The sequence below is a fragment of the Rattus norvegicus genome, chromosome 15 (genome assembly GCF_021556685.1).
Source record: "Rattus norvegicus strain SHRSP/BbbUtx chromosome 15, alternate assembly SHRSP_T2T, whole genome shotgun sequence".
Taxonomy (NCBI): Eukaryota; Metazoa; Chordata; class Mammalia; order Rodentia; family Muridae; genus Rattus; species Rattus norvegicus.
In genome coordinates, this window is record NC_141548.1 from 58,448,485 (window position 1) to 58,476,355 (window position 27,871).

At 44.0% G+C, this 27,871-nt stretch overlaps 1 protein-coding gene across 10 annotated transcripts in view; it reads left to right on the top strand.

Annotated features, from left to right (window-relative positions):
* The window catches only part of Enox1 (ecto-NOX disulfide-thiol exchanger 1), a 552,870-nt gene that overhangs the window by 83,974 nt on the left and 441,025 nt on the right, over positions 1-27,871 (top strand). For all 10 annotated transcript variants that reach the window (XR_015638038.1, XR_015638039.1, XM_087585810.1 and 7 more), the window contains 1 exon segment: positions 27,062-27,159. The gene's annotated coding sequence lies outside the window, so the exon portion shown is untranslated.

Sequence of the window (27,871 nt, forward strand, 5' to 3'; positions counted from 1 at the left end):
TGAACCTGTAAGCCAGCCCCAATTAAATGTTGTCCTTTATAAGAGTTGCCTTGGTCATGGTGTCTGTTCATAGCATTGAATACCCAAACTAAGATACATGCTCTTTGTAAAAACGATCATATAACTTCAAGCGTGTAAAGAAAGAAAGGTTTGAAGAAAGAATTTTCATTCCCACTTCTTAGAGAAAATAATATACACTTTGCTAAATATCCTCCTAAGAGATTTTGCCTTGGTTTTCTTATTCTTCAGAGCATGTAAACATACTTATTTTAAAGAAGAACTATATTATTTTAACCCAAGTTTTGGAAAAAAATGTAATGTGCATCATGGATTTAGGGGTATATGATATTACTGTTAAATAACATGATTAGGCTCACTGTAATTTATTATGAAAGGGCTAACTGTAATTGATCGGGCCCCTTGTTGATTTAAATTGTTTACTAGGCTGAGTTAGCATGAAAATTCTTAGTAGTGGTAAACACTTTCTGTGAGATTTTATCAGTTCACTTTCTTACCAGTGGGGTCTAGGAGTGCTGGCTTTGCCTTGGCTTCTTTAACTCCTCAGTACTTCTGCATCCTTATTTCCCTATCCAATCATCATGGAGAATGCGAATTTATTTTATTCTGATGTTGAAGTACATTGGCTAGGGTTGGAGACATTTGTGTGCTTTTCTTGTCCTTTGGTCTGTCTTTCCTAGCCACAGGTTTTGGAGTTTTACAGGGACTCTTTATTATTAGAGAGATTAGCCCTCTATCAATTAATTCAAAATAAACTAGGTACTAGGCAATGTGCCAAATATGCATTCTCCTATTGATTACTGTCTTTTCACTTGGACTTAAAAACATTCCTTTCATTGAAGAGATATGTATCAATTTATAGCATCAGACTGAAAAAATCATTCCTGGGAAAAATCTTGTTACCCCAAGATTATAGAAATTGTCCCTTAAATTTTATTTCAGTTCTGTGATTAATTAAACTAGTTGGAATTAATTTGGGAGGTACATAGTTGGTACAGATCATTAATTAATTTCTATATTCTTATCCTAACACTATCATTTTAATCCACAGTTTCTCCATTTCCCTCATACACAAAGTTCCCATGAATCTAATCCCACTTTCTCTATTTCATTCCATAGCTCTCTATCACCATTGGTTTATTCAGAGAGTCAAAGATAGATAATCAAACAGATATTAGCATTGGCTGGTACAAAGATAGACTATCAAACAGAAATATTAGCATTGGCTCCTATAGTTACCCAAAGTGTAGAGAGTCCTGGGAGTAAGGCTTGCCGCCGCTAGGACGTAACTATGAATGAAGTCTTGGTGGATGTAGCAGGTAGGAGAGAGAGAGAGAGAGAGAGAGAGAGAGAGAGAGAGAGAGAGAGAGAGAGAGAGAATGAGAATGAGGATGTGGTGGGTGTGGGTGATGAGGAAGTGTCAGCAATAAGAACTGTCTGTCTGTCTGTCTGTCTGTCTCTCTCTCTCTCTGTGTGTGTGTATGTGTGTGAATGATATGAAGCACAACAAAAAGTTGGACTGAGTTTGCTTGTATGATATTTGAAGGGTTCCTCTTGTTGCGTCATTAATGTAGATTTAGTCTGAGGCAATAACGTGTTTGAAATAGACGTGAGATACCAGCTGGCTTGTGATGTAGATAGGACTTGGGTTTTTTTCACTGAGGATGAATTAGAAGGGTTTTTAGAAGAATGACCTACTCAGGGATTCTAATGACTAGAAGTTTCTCTAGTAACATTATAAGTTCCTCAACTGAGATGGGAGTAACAGAAGAACAGCAGTAGGTGAGAGATGTCCGGTGGTTGCTTCCAAGCTGATGAACAGCAGAGGGCAAAATGGTTAATGCCTTCAGTTCCCTAGACCGTGATGGAAATGTCTTGTGAAGAGCAAGACACGGTCAGCTCGACTTCTGTACTTCAGGGAATGACAGCTATGGGAGATTGACTAAACAAAGTTGATTGGTGCTCAGCCCAGGTGCCAGTCTAGACATTAGATTTAATGTTCAAATAGAGAATATCACACTCATTCATTCATTTGACCAAGTCCCCAGGCCGTGTACACAGCACCTTGTCCAACTCCCGCCCTGTGAAACACTAGCTGACAAATTCCAGACTGTTCCTCACATTATTTACCGTGGGAGGGGGAAACTATGGTTTTCCTGTTCCATACATTATCTGTATCATCAATGGACTTCTAGATGTACTTAGCAAATGAGACTTGAAGCTTGCAGACTTTGAATAATGAAAACCCTATAAAAGTTATAATAAGAACTTATTATTATAACTTAGATGCAGCTGATGGAAGATCTCATTTCAGAAGCCAAGGCAAATGTAACTTTCCAAAGGTTTTCTTTGGTTACACGTATTTCCTCTCAAATAGAATGAGTTAATTTTGCTAACTGAGACGCTATCTCCAGTTGTTAAGTGCATACCTGATCTAAGTAATGACTGGAGAGGAATATAAGAATAATATAGCATGAGTGACTTGTGCTACTGAATTGCTGACAGTGTCATTTAGATAGGAAATGTGGGCATAATCAACACTCTCTTTAATTTATATTTATTGAATTTCTTGGTAGTTTAAAGTCAGGCTTATCAATACATATACATGATCAGATTTCATACATTAATAGTTTAAGCTTGACAACAGCGTATCAGTTTTATTCTCCTTACTGTGTACCTTTTAGACTGATTTTTTTTAAAAAAAATCTGCTTGCTTTTTTCTCAAACTTATTTATAAGCAAGACTGACTATTATTCCGCCAAAATGAATATTCTTGATGTAGAATTCTCAGAGTCACCTCTGTACTTCAAAATCCTTGTGCTCTCAAGACAGAGCAGAGGGTGGAGTGGTGTACGCTACTCTCATGTTTGATGGTCCAATGTGCCAATGAGATCATGGGTTCTTATCTTTCTAGCCGAGTCCTGTTGTGTATAAGAGCCAAAAAGAGATCATGGAGGCCCTTATACGTCACCCTGGGTTACAGACTAGAATCTATTTTGTAAAAATGGAGCAAGGAACCACAGGAGCTAGCATCTTTCCTTCAGTCTTCTCATTGTAAATAGGCTTAGGTTGAAAGGAAGAGGCAAAGACTGAGAAAAGAAGAGAGCAGAGCATGGAGACCCACATAAGAATGGAAGCAAAACAGAGTTCCATTTTCATAAAGAATTCTGTAAGTCCAGAGAGCATGTGTATACAGAAACAGCACACATTCACCATTCACCATCATGTTAATATTCTTGTCTATAAGGTCATATAGAATTTTGATGATATAGTGTGTGTGTGTGTGTGTGTGTGTGTGTGTGTGTGTGTGTGTGTGTGTGTGTAGGTTGGTTTATGAACATAAAACTGAATGAAAAAATGAATACAATGATAATATGGCCCTGAAGCAGTCCATTTGCATGAGACTGAAAAGCTGCTTCAATGAAATTTGTCTCATTTTTCATCCAAATATTGGAAGTACCAACATGTGTCAGCTTGTCAGAGAAGGACTGGATGCTTAATGATTAAATTTGTACTCACTTTTATATCTGCCCACTAAGCATCTTGGACAACCTTCTGGTATTATTTTAATTATTATTCTGATTTCCTGCATCCTCTTTTTAATCTCAGTTTATTTTTTAACTTTCAAGCTCTAAACTGGGTCTCATGAGCTTAGTCTCTTGAATTCTTCATTGTCCTCTGAATTGTTTTTTTATCCATTGTCTTAGCTACTTTTGTCCTGCTGTGACAAAATACCATGACCAAGACAAAAAAAAAAGGATTTAATTTGGGCTTTCGATTTCAAAGGGTTAGAGTCCATGATGGCAAGACAAGAGCTTGGCGGCTGGAGCAGCTGAGAAACTGAACTCTTAGTCAGCAAGCATGAGGCAGAAAGATATTGGGAATGGCTTTGAAAGCTCAAAGCCTACCTCCAGTGACACGCATCCTCCATAAGGCCACATCTCCTAATCCTTCCCAAATAGTTCCACTAGCTGGAGACCAAGTATTCAAACATATGGGCCTGTGAGAACCATTCTCATCCAAACCACTACATTTATTCATGCCTTCCTGGTTTTCGAATATATTTTTTACTCAGGTTCTAAGCACTACCAGCTGTCCATCCAGATATACTCTACTCTTTATTTCAGAAGCACAGCTAATACTGTTGTTTCCTAGATTCTCACGCAATGGGGTGTGGCCATATGTATAAAAGCTCTTTGTAAAAATCTTCTACAACTGCTTCCGGCTCACTTTCTTCCCTTTTGTTGAATGAAATGTATGCTACTATTTAACAAGCTCCTGAAACCATTGTCCTCCTTTTCCTTATCTGAATTCTTTGTTTGAATAACTATGTAGGAATACATTTAAATGCATTACTAAAGTCATCCAGTCTTGCTGATTTGATAATATAACTTAGACTACTGTGCTGGCTAATTTCTTGTCAAACTTGACATAAGCCAGGGTCAGCTGAAAAAGGGAACTCAGTTGAGACAATGCCTATATCAGATCACCCTGTAGACAAGTTTTTGGGAGGACTTCTTGGTAAGTGTTTGTTCTGGGGACTTAGCCCACTGTGGACCATGGTTCTGGTCATGGGCCGAGTCAGGTGGTTCTGGTCTGTTCAAGAAAGCAGGCTGAACAAGCCATGTAGAACAAGCCTGTAAGCAGCACCACTCCACCACCTCTGCTTCAGCTCTTGCCTATAGATTCCTACCTTGAGTTACTGCTCTGACTTCCTTTCATGATAGGCTCTGAGCAGGAAAGTCTTGCAATTCAGATAAACCCGTTCCTCCCTAAGTTTGCTTTCAGTTATGATGTTTTATCATAACGATAAAAGACAAACTGGGACAACTCCCTTATGACTACTCCAAGTTACTTAAAGCCTCATTCTTTTTCTCTGGAAGCAAGATTGATGTGTCTGCTCATGCAGTGTGTCTCAAGTGGTTCTCTTCCTCCTCTGTGTTGTCCTGTAAGTGGTTGCTATGGCCATCCAGATGTCCGGGCTCCAGACCGGGAGCAGCACATTGCTGTTCTGGTTGCCACATCCTTCATTGAGACTAGAAGTTGGCATTCGTCAGCCTTGAAACAAAATCAACCTCTTGGTTTATTCCCCCCCCCACTTAATTTTTTTTACTGGAACAGAATTCTTTCATTTGTGTTTTGATTTTTCTTTTTAGATATCCACTTTCTAATTAACATCAGGAGAACCAAGTAATAGTTCTGGAAATCAGAATGACAAGGCTTGACCATTTCTTATCTGGTCCTACTTAGAAAGTGTTTTCCAAACCTTTATTTAGTCAGTTGCCAGAGTCTGTTAAGGCCTTCTAACTATTCTCTTGAACTCATTGACATCTTTGTATGTCCAGTCTTACCTTCAATTCCCCATTTGGAGTGTGAAGATGGTGCCCTACTTGGCCCCCCAGTGTATCTGGTCCCACAGTCTTGCAATCAGCTCTCAATTTGGTGGCCAAAATAATCCTGTCCAAAGGAAATCCTTGAGAGTCTTCTTGTACCTGTAATTATAGAACGCCCAAGCCAAATATCTTGGGTCTCTCTGAAAATCCATGAAAAATACAGCTGTCTTGATTAACTGCCCCCCACCCAATGATTAACTGCCCCCCCAATGCCTTTTCTTTGCCCTTAGAAGTAGCAGAAGACTGAGTTCACTTTTTACTTAACCTCTCCCTCTTCTTAACTATCTACCGCTATGATTATAATATACTGTGTTCTCTGGCTCTTCTCTTGCCTCTCTCATATTATGATTATTATGGTTTATTACTAATTTATTTATTCCATGTTTTTGTTTTTGTTTTTAAGGCAGGGTTTTTATGTGTATCCCTGGGAGTCCTGGAACTTGCTCTATAGAACTCAGAGATCCACCTGCCTCCTGAGTGCTGGGATTAAGGACAAGTGCTGTAACATCTGGCTTTCCCCCCTCATATTCTTAACTGGGGAGCCTCACACACCCTTCTAGGGCGAAACGTAACTTTGTCTAGAAGGCCGTTCCCTCCCTCTGGTCAGATTATCTCCTTCCTCTGCACCCTTCAGCTTCCTGGTTTCCTGTAGCTGCTCCTCTTCATTCATCTTATCTCTCCTCTCTCCTTTCCTCTCCCTTCCTGCCAACCAAAACTTCCACCAGAACCATGTCTGCGAAGGGTCTTCCGGGTCTCCAGTGCCCATCATACTTGAAGCACAGCAGGTCATGGGCAATGCTGTGGAGGGCACAGCCAGTCATACTTCCTGGGCATAGCAAGTCACACCCCCCCCATTTGCCAAATCTTGTTAAAGTAAATCCTATTATTTAAATTACTTAGATCTAAGGAAGACAAGTCGTAAACCTAGCTGGCTTGATGGGTAAATGAGACATATAAAATAAGAAGCAAAGGAAAGTGTAAGATGTGTGTGTGTGTGTGTGTGTGTGTGTGTGTGTGTGTGTGTATGTGTGTGTATAAAAAACCATCCATGAAACTTATCCATTAAGGACCCAAACATCTCAAATGCCTAATCTTCCTGACAGTAATCCTCCCCAAGTCTAGTGTCAAACCATCTCCAGTCATAAGCACAGAGGAAAAAGACTTTTTTTTTTGCCATAAAGAGAGCCCCCAGGGCAAAGCTGTCCTTTACTCACGCTTCCATGCAGCCTTCCATTTGTTTGTTTAACAAATGTTTGTTAAGTGTGATCCAGATGCCTGGAATAGAAATGTGAAGGGGGAAAGGAGCTATTATATTAGTTGGAAAGCAGACACCTAAAATCTAATTATAGGACAATATAGTAAGCACTGTAATTAGCAATTTGTACAAAGTAGTCAGGGAGCACACCGGGGGGAAGCAAATTCTGCCCTCACCTGCTTCTGGCAAGATGAAAATGGAAATGCAGGCACACGGTTTTTTTGTGGCGAGCGCAGGAGATGGGTGAAGGTTACCCACAGCTGTGCGTCTGTTTTGGCTGAGTAATTTCTCATAGATGGTATGTTGTTTTTCCTTCTGAATTTGCTTGGCAGATGGAGTAACTCACTGCTTTTGGGCCAGAAGCAGAAGAATTTCTTAGACATGCTTGGATGAGTCATAAGAGAAAAGACAGACATTGTTCCCATGATGTCACTCCTTCTCCCCAAACCTCCGAGGAGGTGCACAAGAGAACTCAGTTCCTGGGCACTGACCGACCCCTTGAAATAGATAAATGGAGACGATCTCTCTTGAATAAGTGTGGTGCCACATGGGCATGACACAGCCTCTAAGGGAACTTGGCTAATCAGAAGAGCCTTGTGATTGAGGACTAGCCCAAACAGTCCAACGGCTCAACAGTAAGCAAAGTAACAGAAAGGAGCTGACTAACTTTGGAGACATGTGCCACTTTTTAAAGTGTGTGCGTGTGTGTGTGTGTGTGCGTGCGTGTGTGTACTGTGTACATGCCTTTGTGATTGTGTTCACATATGTGTGGGTGGATGTGAACTTGTAAACGTGCACGTGGAAGCCAGAGTATCTCACTGAACCCTGAGCTTGCAGATTTAGCTAGTTTCTGGAGCCAGCTTGCACCAGAGGTCCCCTGTTTCTACTTCTTGAACCCTGGGATCATAGATGAGCTGCTGCTCTACCCATCTGGCTTTTTAAGTGGATTCTGGGAACTGAACTCAGGTCTTCACAGGTGCATTACAAGTTCTTTATCCGCTAAGCCATTTCCCACCTCCCACTCCTTCTTTGGTCTTTCACCTCTTTCCTCCTCCATTTAAATTTCTCAGAAGTAGCTTAATCCTGGTTGAAAATTTCTTTGGATACTGATAAGCCAAAATAATTGGTAGTCTGCGTTTCTATCCCATTTCTGCCATTTACTTGGAGAAACCAGAGTGAACTCCTTTAGTTCGCTAAGCTTTGATTTCCTCATTTAAAACTAATCAGCTATGGCATTAGTTACTTTTCTGGTCCTTGTGACACAACAGTTTAGCAGAGCTGTTTATCTGGCTCACATTTCCAGAGGAAACAGTCGTGGTGGAAAGAGAATGGCGACTAGTGAAGTCTATCGGTAATTGCCTGCGGTGCAGTCTGCGCATGTCTTGGTGGGTTAGGAAGCAGAGCACTCTGGATTGTAATTACAGGGAGGGTGACTCTCAGAGACACGTCTTTAATGTCCTGATCGTGCCAGCTAGGCACCGTATGCAAAGATTCCACAATACTTCCTGGTCAGGTTCTCAAAACATGGACCTGTAGGGGCCATTTCTCATTCAAACCAAAGGCTGTTTTGAGGATGAAATGAGCTAGTGAGAATAAAGCTCTGAAATATTTCAAGACCATCTAGGGTTATCTTTTGTTACAAAGTCTCAATAGCTAAGCCTTGCTTTGATTCCTTCCCTGATTAGAAGATACTTTTTTTCTTCGTCATTCCATTCACACAGGAACAAAACTGCAAAAAGATTCTACTAGAGACCCACACTAAGAAAGGAAGAAATTTCCCTTTCTTAGATGCTTGGTTGTTTTGGTCTATATTGGCTGAAAATTCATTTATAACTAAGATTTCTCTTGTTGTTGTTGTTGTTGGTGGTGGTGGTGGTGGTGGTGGTGGTGGTGGTAGTGATGGTGGTGGTACTAGTGCGCGCGTGTGTGTGTGTGTGTGTGTGTGTGTACATATGTATGTATGGATTTTCTAAAAGATTGGGACAATTGTCTTGACCCTTGAGCAGGGCCTGTCTAATAGGTGATAGGCCAGGCCAACGCTTGAAGAACATCTCTCTCCACCTTCAAAGTGTCCTGGAGGCAACCATGGCTAAGCTCAGAGTAAAGCTCACAATCTTAAAGTCAGATAGAAACAACTAGAATTACAGATGTCCACAATGCATTAGTATTTCCCCCATCCACCAGCACCTTAGTAAATACACATCCGCCATCCCCTAATGCTTTTCTTCTAGAACTTTCTTTTGAATTAAAGCCTTCCATAGAGTCCCAGCTAGCAAGTAGAGTGACTCATTTCTCCATTATGTAAGCCATTAGCAGATTACTGCTCTGGACCTAGAATGCCTTGCTCTAGGGGGTAGCAGCAAGGTGTCCAAGTGACTCTCAGCCATGTGACATTGACTCACCTGGGTTCCCCAGAGAACCCACACTTAGCTCTGAGTTCTGACTGAGTCCTGCAGGGAGACCTCATTAGCATCACAAAGCAACCCCTTTCCTCTAACTTCCTGGCAGTCTGCCTACCCCAGGGAAAAGGGAACTGTGGAAGAGGAGGTGATTTGCAATTACCAGGAAGTCAAACTCCTTGCAAAAAAGAAAAATATATGCAGATTGACTAGCTCTGGACATCAAGAAATGTGCAGAGACACAGTGTGGGAAATGTCATCTGCGTGAACTTGAAATTTGAGGCAGGCTCCTTGGCACTAAGTCCTGTTTAAAGCAAACACCGGAGAAAATGACCTTGGGGATTCTGGGAAATTGAAGAAGAGCAACATGATTTCCACAATGAGGCCCAAAAGGAGAGAAATGCTTAAAGAACAGTCATTTCTGAAATGCCAGAAAGAGACATCCTGGATGCTATTTCTTTGAAAACTATTTCAAAGCTCAAATACTTACATATGTGTTATTTAGCTGTGATCATGAATTTTTTTCTGCTGTGCTGTGTAGGATGCATGCATTGTAATTAGGTGAAACATGTTGTTTCCCCCAACTCTCTGTGACTGAATGGAGCTGCAATGCATGGAGGAATATTGACTTATTTAGCTCTTAATCCTTTCTCTCTGAGGAGGTCATATCATCTTGTGCGCGAGATGTAAACCTGGGAATTCAGTTGCTTCTAAAGATTGCCTGTTGTCTGTAGGGCGGCAGTCCTCGGAGGAGGTCCAGGGCCTCAATCACAAATATAATTATTATCTCCCAATGATTGCTACCACTAGAGTGGATTAGCAGTGCTAGTGGGACCGAGGATGCTGGTTTAAAGGCCATTTTGCTCACTATTCCTGACTACTCAGAAGGTCATTGGGATGTGCTGCATATTAGATATATGTGTGAGAGGGGGCTTCCTGGAATCCATTTTTTTTAACCAGTCTTAATTTGTACACATTCTTCTTTCTCTTTGCTTCTTTAGTTTTTGTGTCCTATCAGGTAGCACTGGTAAAGTCCTTTCTTTCTGGTCCTTTGGTTCCTCAAAGAAACCCAGGACAAGTGGCTGAGACGCCTGTTTAACACAGCAAAGCAGATGCTGGCCAGTCTCTCCCAATGCCTGTTAGAGTCCTGGCTCTTCTCACCCTGCCTCCTAACCCTCAGCCCTACCAGACCCTGAGCTCCACTGCCTTCCCCCAAATTCTCTTAGATAACCTCAGCTCTCCCTCTTTCCTCTCTTCTCTTCCCACTCTGCCCTTCTCTCTCCCCATGGCCTGCCTGGTTCATTCTGTTGGCCTGATTCAGTCTGGACCCTTCCAGATGCCTTTGGCTGTTCTCTCCCTCATATCTACAATAAACCCTCTCCTTACTCATACCTGAGAGGAGTCATGTCCCCATTATTCATTCACTCAGTCACAGAGATGCACTCATCAAACACACAAGAGTCAAGAACCCTGCATTTCCTGACTGCTCTTATCAGTCATTAAAGCATCGTTTCTCAAAGAACTTCAGGCGCAAGAAGACAGCTGCATGAGTAACTGGAACTTAAGATACAAAACGATAGACATGTTCAGGTGAGAGAAATACGGTTCCTGATGAGAGTTTTATGGAGTAGGTGAAATTTACAGTGCCCACCCCCGAACAATCATCCGGGTTTTTGAAGTGAGGTTGTTCCCTGCCTAGATGTGCATCTTCATCACTGGCTTAAGGGTCATCTCTGGAGAGACAAAGGAAGAGCTCTTTGTCCTCAGCGTTTTCTGACAGGGTTCAGGGACTGACACAGAGTGGGAATCTCACACATATTCATTGATTTGGCTTTGTGCCAGAAGTATTACATTGACTATTTTATTTCTTTTCTTTGAAGAAGTTACCTCTTGCGGCTTCATCCTGTGATGAAGGGGATCTCCTAGGAAACCACTGAGGTTGGTCTCTTTTGCGATCCCAATGACTTTTCCCTGGTTGTGTTTGTCTCTTGGTTTTGCATCTAATTATGAAGGGCTGAACTGAACTCAAAAATAGCCAGCACCATTAGTGCGGAGAGCTCAGGTGAGACCTAGTACTCAGGGGAGTCCAGGACCTCTGTTTCTAAAGCTCGGTTTTACCCAGGCTTGCTTAGGTCATCAGGACAACACAGTAGGGTAGTTGCTTCTGGATTCTCCCCTTTCTTCCCACCTCCAGATCCCACAGCTATAGATTAGCCAGAGGCCATTGTAAAGCTGTGGCTCTCAGAGGTCTTCTGGCCTTGCACAGTGTCCTCAAGATTACACACACCTACAAGAACCTCCAAGTTTACATAGCAGCCAGTTATCAGAGGAAGCTCTCCCCCAAAGTGTCTGCCACTGGCACTGACCTTGTTTGCTTATTTATTGCTAATAATTCCAAAGATGAAGGCTGAGGTACCTATTTGATTTGATGTCCCACATTCTCCCTCTGAAATTAAGTTTATTAGCTAACAATTCTATTCTATTAAAAACCCAGGCTTCTCTTCATAAGCATGGCAACTAGCCATTACATGAAGAGTTCTCCCTGGGCCCAAAGCAGACCACGTAAAACGCCATCGCGCGAGCCAAGCTCTTCTCTAACACTTCTTGTTTTCTTTTACAGAATTTTGGAAGTAGCTTAAGTCTAATGGGTTCCCTCAAGATCTCAGCTCCTGTTACATTTACATATAGAAATATGGAGAGAATGAGTTGCTGTTTCTGGCTTATTATTATTATTATTTTCTTTGGAACTATGAGAGGTTGGCTCAACTCTTCAAACTTCGAATGTTTGCTTTTTCCTCCTGCTTTGGAACATATCCTGCTTTTCTAATGGTGAATTTCATGCAAGAACAACATCTCAGTCTTAGCTAGCTTTAACTGTCAATTTGACACAGCCTAGAACTTCTGAGAAGGCAGTTCTAATTAAGCGATTGCCTGATAACATATTGCCCTGTATGCTGGCCTGTGGGTTTTTCTCTTGATTGTTAATTGATATAATAGGGCTCAGCCCACTGTGAGCGGCACCATTCCCTTGGTAGGTGATCTTAGGCTGTATAAGAAAGCCAGCTGAGGATGAAGCTGGGAAATCTAGCAAATTGCATTCCTCCATGGTTTCTATTTCAAGTTCCTGCTTGAGTTCCTGCCCTGGCTTCCCTCAGCAATGAATATAGCCTGGAAGTGTCAGACTATCCTTTCCTCCCTTAAGTTGCTTTTGATCATGGCATTTGCCTCATGAAACTAGACCAATCTACAGTTACAACTACCCCAGGAAGCTGGACTGTGTCAGCTATGGCAGAAAGATAAAGACGATCAGACCCATATAGTAAAGGATAGAGCCGTCTGGAAAACACACCCATGTGTGGCTCTGATAAGCCTGTTTCACGTATGTTCAAACTGTCCAAATCATATACCTCTTTAGACCTAGACCTTGGAACTAAGGTATTTTTTGTGGTTCAGATTCATATGTTCCTGTGTAAGCTAGTGTGGGAACATAGCCAGAGGCTCTCCCTTCATTATAGTCAGTTCATACATTTAAGACTCACTTGGAGAAGAAATACACCGTACATGGTCCCAGGGAAAGGGTACGGGGAGGCTTGGAACAAGCAGAGCTTTTCTGCTTACTTTTTGCTTCTACATGTTTGCTTTAGATTCTTATCTTTAGGGCTCTAATATAACAACAGAAAAGCAGAAACACAGGCTCTGTTTTTAAAACATGACTAAAAGGCTCTGGCTTCAGAACTTTAATTTTCCATGTGCCTCGGAGGGCTCGGCAGAAGGAAACATGGCTGCATAGGTGGCCATGGACTGGTTTGGGAAGCCTGCTGTGGAAGGACCTTTAGGAACCGGATATGATGGCTGGCTGACCAAGTCTGTGGGCTGCTGTTGGCTGTTGGCAGCAATGGGAAGCTCAGTTCTCCCTTGGAAAAACCATGCTTTGAAGTCTGTTTTAAGGAGAGCTATATCTTAAAATATTAAATACTTTCTGTCATAAGCATAGGCTGAAAGAGTAGCAATCAGTTCCAAAGCTATCATTTTTTTATTAAAGGTCTCCTGATGTGTGTGTGTGTGTGTGTGTGTGTGTGTGTGTGTGTGTGTGTCTGTGTGTGTGTGTTAATCCAAGTAGAAGGTCTGTTTATAATTGCAATCTGCTGTCCTATTATTGGGTGGGCAGGACCTGTCCAAGCATAGAAAAACTTAATTTCAGGCTTAGCCAGCAATGAAGTTAATAATAAAACATATTTATTGAATTTAAAACAACAAGATTCTTGCTAATTCATTTAAAACTATTTCCCAACATCTTCTTCCCAAGAGAAAAAAATTATGTATCTGCCAAATGGGATAAGGGCCAGACAGACTGATGCATTCCCCATGTCCTGGAGGAGACTGCGGAGGATGGACGAGTCTAGCTTCAGCCTCGTTTGTGCCATTGTAAAACTGTGCGATCAGGGAAGGCCTGGGTGTCGCTGTTTTAATTTTTTTCATGGATAAAAGTAAGAGGATTAGATCTGGTGAGTTCTGTGGGCCTTTCTACATCTATTAAACCTGAACATGTAAACAGCAGGAAGATAAACAGAGAGAGGGGAAAGAAGTAAACATGGGGCCTGAGGCTTGAGGAAGGGCATTTTCTGAGAGAAGGTGCTGACTCCTCTCCCATGCAGGTCTTCCCCAGCCTGTGCTGACTCCTCTCCCATGCAGGTCTTCCCCAGCCTGTGCTGACTCCTCTCCCATGCAGGTTTCCCCAGCCTGTGCTGACTCCTCTCCCATGCAGGTCTTCCCCAGCCTGTGCTGACTCCTCCTCTCCCATGCAGGTCTTCCCCAGCCTGTGCTGACTCCTCTCCCATGCAGGTCTTCCCCAGCCTGTGCTGACTCCTCTCCCATGCAGGTCTTCCCCAGCCTGTGCTGACTCCTCTCCCATGCAGGTCTTCCCCAGCCTGTGCTGACTCCTCTCCCATGCAGGTCTTCCCCAGCCTGTGCTGACTCCTCTCCCATGCAGGTCTTCCCCAGCCTGTGCTGACTCCTCTCCCATGCAGGTCTTCCCCAGCCTGTGCTGACTCCTCTCCCATGCAGGTCTTCCCCAGCCTGTGCTGACTCCTCTCCCATGCAGGTCTTCCCCAGCCTGTGCTGACTCCTCTCCCATGCAGGTCTTCCCCAGCCTGTGCTGACTCCTCCTCTCCCATGCAGGTCTTCCCCAGCCTGTGCTGACTCCTCTCCCATGCAGGTCTTCCCCAGCCTGTGCTGACTCCTCTCCCATGCAGGTTTCCCTCTGTGCCCCGTCTCTCAGTCTCCAGTGTTTCTTTACAATTCTCCCCCACTTCCATCTTGCCACCCTTCCCTGTCTCTAAGGTGTAGTTGGGGCTTTTCAGGATGGTGCAGGAATTATTGATGAAGCCTGGAATATACGCTTTTTGTGTTATGTTTTATTCTATCTCCTAGGATTTGCTTCTGTTACTGTTTCTGTCTTACTTACTGTGAAAATGATTTACTTTTAGCTTCTGGGTTGCATGTTTGTGATGACGACATTCATGACGCTGAGACTCACGCCGAGGACTTCTCCCTAATACGCTCACCTGTTTTTAATGCTACATGACATTAAAAACTCCCCATGACAACACTGTAAGAAATTTACTCTGCTTATAACCATATTCCTGTAAGGACCCTGGATCAGGAAGGCTAAGTAACTTGTTAGCCCAGGTTTTACACATAAGCATACGAAAACTAAGATCCAGTCCTAGGCAACCATTCTCAGAGGCCAACAGCTCTTAGACACTGTGTCTTATTGTACTTCTCTAGGCAGACGTGATGTATTTTATTCCTTTTCATATACCCTTTGCAATTGGTGCAGCACGCACGGAAAGCATACTTTGTGTAGAATTGAATTAAAGAAATACCACCCAATCCAGACGCTGACTGAATATGGCTTCCTGACTAGGCTTTCCAGGTCTCGGGTTTCTTGGGAGAGAGAATCTGTACTCATACCACCCTCAGGTGTGCATGCTGAGCAGGGACACACTTATGATCTGAAGGTGCCTTTATTGCGAACTTTATGAATACATTTTATCTGGCAGTTTCTGGTTTAACAAAACAAGGTTGGAGTTTAAGGAGGTCCCATTGAGTTTTTGATGCAAAAACTACCTTATCATTTGCACAGAAGTACAGATGAGTTAATATGCGAGCCAAGTAGAGATTGGCAGAACAGATGGCACAAAAGGTCACTGAGAATTGTATTCTGTTATTAGAACAAAAGGAACCTGTAAGGGTCTGTTTGCCTGAGTACTACTGACTTATTGTTCGGATACAGGAGGCTTTTCACATGACACCGGAAAGAAAGATCAATATGTTTATACTCCTAGCTCAATACCTTTATTGGAGGAGTGTGTGTGTGTGTGTGTGAGAGAGAGAGAGAGACAGAGAGAGAGAGAGAGAGAAAGAGAGAGAGACAGAGAGAGAGAGAGAGAGAGAGAATTCTTTTTATCTTTGTTGCCATGGTACAAAGTATCTTCCCAATGGGATAAATAACCCATTTAATGCATAAAATACATTGTTTATTCATTATATTTTCATATCATACCTATCTGATAGTCATATTTTCAGCAGTTCCACCATCTGGAAACACATCACACACACACACACACACACACACACACACACACACACACACATACACACACACACACTTTCAGGTATCATTGAGCCCAGTTGCCTTACTTAGCAGATGAAGAAATAAATACAGCCTCAAGCAAATAAGGGGCCTAACCAAGGATTAGTGAAAACTCTACAGATAGGAAATAGCAATTACACAATTCGTACACTGTTTACTCTGTCCATGCACTTTGTGACTGTTCTTGAGAGCTTTTTTTTTTTAAACGAGAGAGCAGACTTGGTGGTGAGAGGGGTCTGTGGAGCTCCTGGTCAATGCACGTCTTCCAGGAGGCTACAGCTGAGAAGCACTGTTCTTAGGTGATTCTTTGAAGATGGCAGTGGTGTGAACTTCCTTCCTGGGTCTTCTGCTTCCAGGGGAAGAAACTGCTGCCTGTGGAAGGCAATGGCACGGGAGAACACAGCACAGGGATCTGGTAGCATTCGATTTGAATAATACTAGTGATTTTTTTTTAAATTCAAGGAATGCCTTCTTGTATTCCAGCTTCAGATCTAAGGTGATTTTGATAGATAGCCATAAATCAGAAAAGGATCTTCTTTCTGCCTGTTGTTTTAATATAGTACTCAGTAGAACAAAAGGATATTTTGAATGCTTTCAGATATCAAGAATATTGGTGTCCAAAAGAGTGAGTTTCAGTTCTCTGAGGTGTTTACGCCACAGTCACTGTCATTCCCTGGACACCTGCTGTGAGTGACAGCAGATCTCTAGACCATGAACAGACAAGTGTGATGTTAGTGCAGAGAAAACTGTCAGTGCAAATCAACTTAACGTTCGGCCATTAATTTTAAAACAGTGTTTTGTATATAGGAAATAGCATGATCAAGGTGGTTGCTTCTGAAAGGAGTTATAGGAAATGTGAGAAAAGGGGGGGAAGATAAATAGCTTACATGAAATTCAGTCATCTAAGACAGTGTGTCAAGTCTGTGGCTTCATTTTTATCTGGCGGAGTATTCAATATCATCCTCACTGCCTATGGGGGCTCTTGGAATCGGGAAGCGAGGTCGTTTAGCCCTGATGACATAGCTGGTAAGCAGCTTGACCTCAGTCTAGATCTGAGATTTTTCAGCCCAGGATAAGTTTTGTATGTATCCGCTGCCTGTGGCCATTCATCCTCCAGTTGACACAGAGTGTACGGGTTCATTAGTTTCCTCACGGGCATGACAAAACACCAACAAAGGCAGCCAAGGAAGAAGAGTTAGTTTTGGCTAATCACCTTAGCAGGAATCCTGGTTTGCAGTTTCATCTGTTCTGAGTTAGAGAAGTCCAGATGAGTGAGAGGCATCTCTGCAAATTATGATGGGGTAATGCCATGCAATACCTACAGTGAGTTGAAAAATATCTAGAGCCAAAAAGCATTTCCTATACCTACCCACCGTCGTATATCGTAGCTTAGTGACGGTGTTCCTCAGTGGATGGGAGCCATGATGCCCTACTGATGCTCGGCCCACACATTGCTAGTCCCATAGGACATCATGCAGGGAACATCCAGATGCAACATTGTATATCATTTGACTCCATCATAAATTGAACCACTGTAAGTGAAAGATCATTTATTCACAAAGCAAGAACAAAACAGGTGAGCCGTACACTCAGGAAAGCACAGACCCTCAAAAAGATTACGGTTTTGAATGCAGTTTCCTCCCCCATGGGAATTTGTGCATTGTAAATCCCTTTGTCTCTATATTTATCTAATAGCACTTACGCCTGATTGTGAGCATGGGAAGACAAGGGAGGTAAACGGTGCGAGTTTACAGGTGCTTCACACTGTGTACAGGGATCTTCACAGTGTCAAGTGTCACACGAAGAAAACAGGACATTCAGTGTGGGCTCAAACTGAGGGGAAGAGAGAGACAGGGTGCTAGAGGTGGTGGCTTTCATTGTGAAGGGTGAAGAGGAGTAAACATTTTCCCTACTTATGGCACCCAGCTCTCTCTATTGCGAATGGTAGGCGCCTTTGCACCCTGAATTCTTTTGTTCCCCACAAAGCCGTGAGGTCACTTGGAGATGCCCCGAGGTGGTGCATTGGTTTCCATCTTGGATCCTCCTCCTTTTGTATCTGCTCTGTTTTCGTTCCACCATTCCTGTTTGTGTGCTTGTTTGCTCTCCGGGCCTTAATACTTCCCAAGGACCAGGCTCTTTAGGTCGGATCCAGTGCTGGCCTGGGTTAGTTCCAGTTAACCCTCACTCTCACCAGCTCCTGTTCTTTCTCTGTCTTTGTCAAATGAAGAAAGAACACTTTAATGTTGGAAGAGGGTAGAATTGGCACACTGTGTGCCCCAGCAGTGCAGCAGTCCCCACAGGGCAGAATACAGGGAAATATCATCTGGATGGAGACTCTTGGCTTGGAATCCTGAGAGCAGTTTCAGAGGGTGTCCACCTGATAGGTTTCTCTCATGTTGGGGCAAACTCCGGTCTCATAAAAGCATTTGGTTAGGACCATCATTGGTAGAGGAGATGGGATTCCTCCTCATTTACAAGAGTGCTGCATGGTTAGCCCCAAAGAACAACGTTTCTAATCTAGACTAGAGGTCACTGTGCGACTGGCCAGGCTTCTCAAATTCCTGTCCCCTGGGCCCCCTTCTTGGAGTCTTCTCAGTCCAGTTCTTGTGGGAACCAGGAACTGTTGTCTCTCCATGGGGCTGTGATTATAAGGAGGAGTTATTGGAAAATACGGGTGAAAAGCTCCAGAGAGAATCATACAAATCAACAGGAAATCAGACAACCCCCAAACAGAGGGACAAAATGCTTGACTCACAGGGCAGAGGCACACACCCCCTCAGTCTTTCCTTTCAGACTACAAGTGCTACCAGGTGGGCTTCCTCAGAGCTTCCAAGGAACACCTGGCAGGTGAGAGGTGGAATGTTTTATTTAAAACGTGTCCACGTTGTGTGTGGACAAGACAGTAGACTCTCCAGGCTCCCCGGGCCTACTCCCACAATGTTTGCTTTCTTTAAAATGAACTGAACAAGCCTACACTATTAGCAGGTTCCAAGTTAAATCTGTCTCTCCTATAAATATTACAGAGACCGTTGTTCTTTTCCTAAAATCTGTTCAAGTGGTTTTGTTTTTGTTTTGTTTTTTTTTTTTCTAAGACAGGGTCTCCATATGTAACCCTGCTCTCCTATGTGTTTGCACTTATACATGTGTGTGTGTGTGTGTGTGTGTGTGTGTGTGTGTGTGTGTGTGTTTGCACTTATACATGTGTGGAAGCTGGGGGACAATCTTAGCTGTCCTTCAGGTATTCACTGTTTCTTTTGAGACAGAGTCTCTCAGAGACCTAGAACTCCAAGTAGACTGACTAGTTGGCTCCTGAACCTCAAGTATTCTCTGAGCTCTGCTGAATTCCAAGATAACAAAGGCATGCCACCACACCAGGCTTTCCTCTTGGGCTCAGGAGATCCCAGTCAAGCTCAGGGGATCCCAGTCAACAAAGGAAGCATTGTAAGGGCGTCATGATCTCCTCAATCCTGCGTCCATTTCTCTTCCTGAGACAGGGTCTTGCCATGTTGCCCTGGCTAGACTAGAACTGTCAATGAGGACCAAGCCTGCCTCCAACTCATGGCCATCCCCTTGCTTCTGTGCTCACAGTGCTTGTTTACATAAAAGGAGTGTGCTAAGAGTTTAGGCTTGTTCCGCTCCTCTAGTGTTCTCTGAAAAAATAATTGGTAAGAGTTCCAGGTGACGGTGTATATTCAAATCCCATGAGGCCACTGAGTCCTGGTGTGAGTCCCTTCCCATGTGGATTTTCCATCTATGCGTTCCCCGGGAGGCCTTTGCACGAGCATGCGCAGTAGAAACCTGTTGTTGATAATTAAAATGTCTATTTAAAAACCTGTGCCACCCTGCACCTTAATATTTGATTTTCTCTCTGTGAGGCTGGCTTTGGTGCTAATGATTTTTTCATTTTTCTCAACCACATTTTATGGATTATTTAACTAGCATCTATGGCAGACCAAGACAAAGGCAAGAGGCAGAGGGAGGTGGTAGCACTGCCCCTCCCCAGCCCTCACCTCCTGCTAGAATGTCCTCACACCAAGAGCAGTGCCTGCAGGCCACCCTGAAAGAAATGCAGAGGTGTGTGTCCTCATGAGGAAGCCTGGCCTCCTCCTTCTGTACTGCCTGTGAGATCCCAGGAAGACTCTTCTCTTTCCCCTCAGCCTCCTTCAAGTTCCTGGAAACAGTGATGAGAACAGTAATCCTTCCTCTCTGTTCCCTGGAAAACTGGTGAAATCATTTAAGGTTTCCTTTGAGTTATGTGTGGTGCTGCAGTCCTTTAATCCCAGCACTTGGGAGACAGCGGCAGGTGGAACCCTGAGTTGGAGGACAGTCTGGTCTATGTGGGGGAGTTAACCAGGGCCACACAGAGAAACCCTGCCTCGGAAAACTAAGAACAAAACAAGACAAAACCCAAAAAATCACTATATTGAAATTACATACACGTGACCACATATATACATACATAGTCACATGTACACGTGTATATAAATGTACACACACACACACACACACACACACACACACACACACACACGCCATGGAAGCACCATGTTAGTTAGTTTTTGTCATTTGACACAAGGGCTGTCTGGGAGGAGGGATCTTTAGTCTAGAATATGCCTTCATCACACTGCTCGGCGGGCAAGCCTGAGGGCTGTTTTCTTGGTTATTGGTCAGTGTGTGAGGACACATCCTCTGTGGGCAGTGCCACCCCTCAGCAGGTCCTGTGTTACAGGAGCAAGCAGGCCGAGAAACCATGGAGAGCAAGGCAGAGAGCAGCATCCCTCCATGTTCTCTGCTTCAGTTCCTACCTCTAGGCTCCTGCTTGGTCTCCTGACCAGGCTTCTCTCAAGGCTAGACTGCCATGGGGTCTGGTAAGCCAAGTAAGCCCTTTCTTCTCCAAGCTGTTTTGGTCTTGGAATTTCTCAGAGCAGCAGAGGGCGGACTAGAACAAGAGGGGGCGAAGCATACAGTGAGCTCCCTGACCCATTTCCCCCCTGCAGCATCCACACTCACAGGACAGATTGACACGCCTCATTACCACAAGTCAGTGGGTCATGTGAGGGTCCCTTCCAGGGGCTGCACAGTCAGGAAACTTGGACCTGTCAATGACACACAGCTACCACCGTGGTGTGACACAAAATAGTTTCTGCTCTTAAGTCTTCTGTGGTCTGCCCATTCATCTGTCCTCCACAACGTTGGCAGCCATCATTGTCACGTAGCCTATGTAGTTTTCTGCACTGCCTTCTTTTGGTTGTGAGTATGAATTCAGCATCTTTAAATGAGCTTTAAAATTCTGCTATGTTCCTTTTTTTCTCCCCCCTTGGCTTGACTTTAAATTTGCATTGTATTCAGCCAACATCTCTGGTCCTGTCCCTGTGCTGTATCTTCTTCATATCACTTACTGCCCTCGGATGTTTTTACCTTGTTTGCTATCTGTCTCTCTCACCAGAATCCCACTTAGTGAGGATGGCGCTCCGGTCTGTCTTGGGTCCGGGTGCTTGTACCATAACTAGAACAGTGCTTCTGCATAGTAGGTGCTCAGAACTTACGCTGTGAGAGCTGCATGCGCGTGACCTGGACATTACTTCCCTTTGGCTCTCGTCTTCTCTCCTGCTTGGTTTTAAAGGTGACAAACTCTTTTATTCATTTTGCTCCAGATTTCCAGATTTTGTTCAGGGGATGAAGCAGAAATTCATGTTAAGTCAGAGCCTGGGAATTATTTCTTGTTCACCTTTGGCTTCTGAAGCTCCGTGGGTTGTCCTCTGGATTTAATGGGCCCCAGGTGAAAGGCAGTTTGAAGCTTCGGTGGGAATCGGTCACACGGCAAGAGAGAACGAAGGTAGTAGAAAATGATTAAGGGAAAGTAGCAGAAAAGTATGTTCTAACATTTATTGAGTCTCGCATTGTATTCAACGCTGCTGTGTATAATATAAAAAGCGAATTAGGGGACAAATCTGATATAAAATGGGCGAGCACACACAGCACACAGCACCACAGGGATGAGGGCTTTTCTATGGATGTTTGACTCATTTACCAAACTCTAGTCTGATCAAAATATAGGCTCGTTGTGGAGAGAAATAATACAGTCACTGTTTGTGGCTCAGTGGTACCCCTGGGGGCACAGAAAGGCTCTCAATTTCATTACTGGTTTTGTAAGTAACTTTCTTTGCTGCTAACAAGACTTTCTGGGAAGGCCAAAGTGATGATGCTGAGTTAATGTTCTCATTAAAATGTTAAAGAGGCCTTATTCATGAACGACCGGCTCAGTGCCTGCCTTATCCTTGTAAACTATGAAAATGTGTGGTGATCTCTAACAGAGGGTTCCCCTGGGTCCTCTATCACCAAAAGCCATGCTTAAGCAGGGCTTGGTGGCTTCTGGACTTGAGAAGTTGATCCCCCATACGGAGTCATCCAAGGGATACAGATGTCAAGCATAATGCAGATTGTATTTCTGGAAAAAAAATGTTTTCTGGAGTCTTTATTGGTCAGAGCTTCCTTACCCGCTCGTAGATGACGGAGAAGTCGCTCAGGTAGCGGCTGATCGTCTCTGGTTTGATCTCCACCTGGTTGAAGGCCTTGCTGTTGTTCATACCCGCCATGCCACCTACCACCTCTGTCAGGATTATCATACCCCTCCGGGGGGTCTTCACCTCCTAGGGCTTGCCCATGGGCGGCGCTTGCATAGTGAGTTCCTCCTCCTCCTCCTCCTCCTCCTCCCCCTCCTCCTCCTCCCCCTCCTCCTCCTCCTCCTCTTCCTCCTCCGTCCGTGGTTCAGGCCTCGCCTCTGTGCCGCCTCTGTCACTCGATGTACAATTGCATCAGCTGCTCATAGGACACACCCAGCAGTTGGTCCAGGTCCACACTGCAGTAGGTAAACTTGGCGAAGTTCCCCATCTTCGTTTCCTCTGCTTCAGTCATCATGGTGGCTGCACGGGGAAACTGTTTTATAATGATATTTAGATAAGACTGTAGAATGGTGTTTTTCATACAAGTAGGAAAGCATATGACTGGAAAACTCAAAATGAAATTAGAAAGCGTCACTTGTTGGATGATTACAAATGTGAGTCTCATGGTTTGCACCTGAGACGGAAAGTGCAGTTTTGAGGGAACCGTCTAAAGTAGCATAGAAGGTCTAGCCTAGGTTCATGGCTGATGTTCCTCAAACAAAAGACACAAAAATAAAGATAGTTTTTTTGAAGTTTGTATGTCATAGTGGAGACTTCATACAACAATGACCCCAAACAGTTGTTATTCAGGTGGGTTTTGATGTCACCTGTTAAAGAAGTGGGTTGTGGAAAAGTAGGTTTGGGCAAAGGAGTGTGGCCTACTGGCAATCAATGGAAGGAGTTGTGCAGTTGACTATGCTGCCGATAGGACACACCCAACGTCTTCTTGGTCTCCCCATTTCTCTGTCTCCTTTCATTTACACGTAGTGAGTTTACTTCCCATGTGAGGGTCTCCTGCTTCACTAGGTCAGGAAAATCTTCCCCAGGTTCTAGTGACCAAATTCAGACAAGAAAGACAGGAGGGGTGATGGCAGAGACCTTCCTGCCCACAGTTTTCTCAAATGCAGGGTCAAATGCAGACTGTGCCCTCAACCTTATTGTCAGTAAAACTGGTGAGCTTTAAATATTTAATTCCACCTAGGTCAGACTTGTGTTGAGGTATGTATGTCCCAGGAGCTGTCAATGCATTTTCTTTTTAAAAAAATGAACTTTTCGACCATGTGAGTGTCGGGCACTGGTAAACTATTTCCAGTGTGAGAGCCAGAGACACTGTAGGTCTTGACAGAGGATGCCGCAAGGTGGTGACTCGCTCAGCTTCTGCATTGCCTTGGCGTAGGGGTTTGATGCTTCCAGCCCAACGATGATATGGATGTTCGAGTTAAGAAGAACCTCTAATAATTTCTGTGGAACCCCGATGCTGCACAATGAAAAGCACACTTTTAATCACAAAACAATCAGAGTAACGTGCACCAAGCTTGCAGGCGGGTGCTCTGACTCTCGGTTGGTTGACAAGGCATCTTGCAGTCACTGGGACACTGCTCACCCGGCCCCTCCTCCAGCATGGGGTCCTCACAGTTCTGTCTGGCATGGCTTGCCCATTACTTCCTTACCATCTACATCTCCTCCCTTTAGCCAAAGTGGGGATCCAGTAGTTGATTGGTCTGTGGGGAGTTTTCTCTGTTGACTGGAAAATGCCTGTGTGTCACATTCAGTGTGTGGTTACTCCTCCCCCCCTTTGCAGGAATCTAGCTGTGCGATGAGACTTTGCATGATAGGAGGTCTGAGCAAAGCATGTCGAAACACACAGGATTTACTAATGTACCTCAGGATGCTGTATTATTTGATAATGTTTGTCTGCTTTTTAGATTCTTTTTTCCATTTTCACATTTATTGTTTGAATGTTAGCTGTCACATCTGACTGCTCAGTGTGCCTGCCCAAAGCAATATTTCCCCTTCTAGTGCAAGTCGTATGCTTGATCCGATGTTGTATTTATAATTAGATGACAGCGCCAAAAACCTAAGGGAAGTTTTCCAAGACCATTAGTGTGAATTAGCACTTGCCTCAACTAGGCTACCTTGAAACTTATGCCGACCAGCGTGTTGATTGCTTGGTTTTGAACCCACTTATCATTAGATATTTAGGAACCATAACTTGTGCCAGGGGTGTGTACTGTGTCCAGGGACTGCGATACAAAAGGCCAACCAAGCAGATTTTGTCTGATAGTTCACAGTTTACTGATAGTTCACAGGTTGAATATAAAAGAGTGAACCACTTCAAGAAGACCACAATGGCTTCTCTGTACGTGAGATTGCCAAATCGCAGGCTGTGCTATGGAGTTCTCTGTAAGTGCGTTTGGTATGAGATGTAGTACTGGGCGTTTCTCTATCACACTCAACCTTAATCTATTAAGCTGCACCTTGGAAGGCTTCCTGATGGGACAGTAAAGGAGGCTTCCTGTGTGCCTTATTGTGTCTTTGCCAAGAGGCACTTCTTGAGCTCCTGCTGGCCTCATTGAGCTGTCTTCACAGGGGATGGGACAAGCTGCCCTCCTCCCAGGAGGGTCTGGGGCCTACACAAAGAGAGATGAGATTAAAGACAGGATTGCTTTCATGGTGCACCTAGGCAAAGGCAGAGAGTGACTGAAACCCTTTGCTTAGTATATGTCACCTTCTTCCTGCTTTTAAGCACAATGGCTAAACATTCTAGATTTGTCCTATATTTTTAAATGCCAAGAAAATGCTAAGCTGATGGTTTTTTTTTTTGTTTTTTGTTTTTTGTTTTGTTTTTAAGAAAAGTCTCCTGCCCCAGCTGTTGACCTGGCACAGGTTAGGAGGATCTGAGACGTCCGAGTATTTTGTTGACGTAAGAGTCCAGCATTGTCCCTGTCCCTGTTAAGCTCTGCCTTCAGCCGGGCGGCCATACTCTAATAACAGCGAGTCAGCTCTGTGAGAGGCAAGAGGGCATAGAAGAAGAGAACCAAAAATGGGGAGAGCAGGGGGAAGGGGCAAGAGGAAAGGATGCACACGAGATATCTGATGTCCCCACTTTCTCCCTTCCCTGTGACAGAAAAGACAGGTTAACAAAGCAGTCAACTGAAGGGGGTATAGAGAGAGACCAGGGCAGGGATGGGAGGGCAGCTGGAGGTGGAAAGGGAACCAGAGAAGGCACCAGAATGAGTGAGGGGGAGGGAGAGATAAGAACTATTTAAATGCAGGGAGAAGAGATGTGCACAGAGAGGGGAGCGCACGCTCCGGTCATACTGAGAGCCCTCAATCGCTCCCAGTGGTGCATCTAGCAAATAGCCAGTGTCCCTTGTGGAGGACATTTCCCCTACTTCTGTATTAACTTTAATGCGATTCCCTTTATGGTTCCTGTATGGCTGGCTGAGGTTTCATTGACACTGTCTGTGATCAAATGGCATGGAGGCACAGTTCTGTTATCCCTTGCTGGGTGCCTCAGACTTCTGAGTTGGTGCTTCCTGCATTTGATGTTTGCTATTCCTCCTTGTCTACAGGTAGGAGAGTTAAAAGGGGGGAAAAGCATACCCCAGGGCTGCCACGGTTACGGCTCATGCATACAGATATTCAAAGACGCTGAAAGACACATAGGAAATCGCAGTCTGGTGTTTTCTCGAAGTAAGGGAGTTGACTCTTTCCTTTCTGGTTTGGTTACATGCCCGGATACCGCCATACACTGTCCCTTCCGGAGGATCTGTAATTTGTGATGTAGCATTCACTGCAGCATGCCTTCGGGACAGCTGGCACTGGGCAAGGCACTTTCTAAGTGGACGAGCAGACCCAGCGCATACCTTCCTGTAAGAGCAACCAAGCCATTTTATAATTCGTTTTCCATCTTTTGGCTCTTTGGATGACATCGCTTGTAGTCAAAGAGCTTCCTGTTGTTGCTCACACTCAATCTATGTGTCCTGGGAAAGGAAGGGTGTTTAGGCAGCAGCAAAAGGTTTTGCAGGGGATAGGAGATTTATACCCTGGCCTGTAAAGAGACTGTGGACTTCAAATCGGGGACGCTGCACAACTATGGTCCTAGGGACCACAAGCAGGATGTTCGAGGGACTTTAAAACCAAGCTTCTCAGATATCAGTGTGCTTGGGAGCCTTCCAAAGGCCTCATGAAACTGAAGACTCTCCTGCTGTCTGTCTCTCAGTGGGCTCTCTGTCTAGGCTCTCCTGCTGTCTGTCTCTCAGTGGGCTCTCCGTCTAGGCTGATGCTATTGAATATGCACCATGCTTAGAAAAAGAGGGCTTTGAAATTCTTTCTGGAAAATTGTGTTTTAGTCTCTCTCTCTCTGTCTCTATCTCTCTGTCTCTGTCTCTCATATATACTCTCATATATATATATGTATATATATATATACACATACACACATACATATATATGTGTGTGTGTGTCTTTCTCTTCCTTATCTACAGGTAGGATGGTTTATTATTATTATTCCCCCTATTATTATTATTATTATTATTTTATTATTATTATCTGCCTCCCCCACTTTAGGTACTACTGAGGCCCTGGCTCTAACACCAGACTCAATGTGGCAAGCTTTAACAGCAAGGGCTACTTTAAAGCAGAAATATTCTGTGAAAGATTGACCGCTTGCAGGTTCTGTTTACGGTGAGCCCTTCACTGTCATTGATTGTTCCCGGGTTAGCATGGTGCAGGGCCCTTCCGCAAGGGCATTCAGTTGGAATGGGCCGGGGCTAGAAAGGACAGCATTCAGCTCAGGTTCCTCATGTGAAACCTTGCATCTGCTTACACACGTTCGGTCAGCTTGGAAATTGATGTCTGAACTTTCTCCTAACAAGATGGCCTTTGTTTTCCAGGTCCTTGGCAGCCAGCACCATAGTGTGTTGACAATACGAGGAGAAGAGAGACAGAGAGAGCAAGAGAGAGAGAGAGAGTGCGAGCTCACAGTGCTCAGGTAAAGGAACGGTCTGTAAGGCACAGATGATGGGTAGGACTTATGCCAGCATGTCACTGTGTGGGAACTGACTTCATCCCGTACCCTGATGTCTTTCTCTTAGGTGTCTGTCGCACAGCGCTGTTTGCTTCAGGGGTCAGTGATGGAACTAACTCATGGGGCACATCTATAGGAGGAGGCTCAGCAAACCAAATGTGCTGAAACACAATAGCCATGGAGGCCGTGGACCACTTTGTACAGAGCAGACGTAGGATTTCTGCTACTCTCCTCCTTTTCACTTTATCAAAAATCTATCTTTTCAACGTCATTTAATATAAATATGTAAATACCAAAGCCTTCAATTTAAGGTCTTTTCTTTGCCTCCTTATCTGAAGTTGTCCTTCTTAATTTCCTTTGACTTTTTTTTTTAAAGATATGCCTCACAACCTTGATTTGTCCAAACAGGTCACTAAGATTAGTTTTCCATTAACTTTGGCTGCCTTCTTTTCTTTCTAATCATCTTTTCAGAGGATTAAAGGTCCCCACTGGAGACAGGCCATCTCTTTCTCATATGGCCTCTGTACCTCTGACATAGATGTAGAGATCCGGTTGACTGAGGCGAGGCGCCATCAGGAACCCTATTGACCATGGTGGTTTTTGATGCTGGGTTTGTTCTTTGGTAATTTAACCTATATCATTGTTTCAGATCTTGAAGCTATGCGTCCACAGTCAA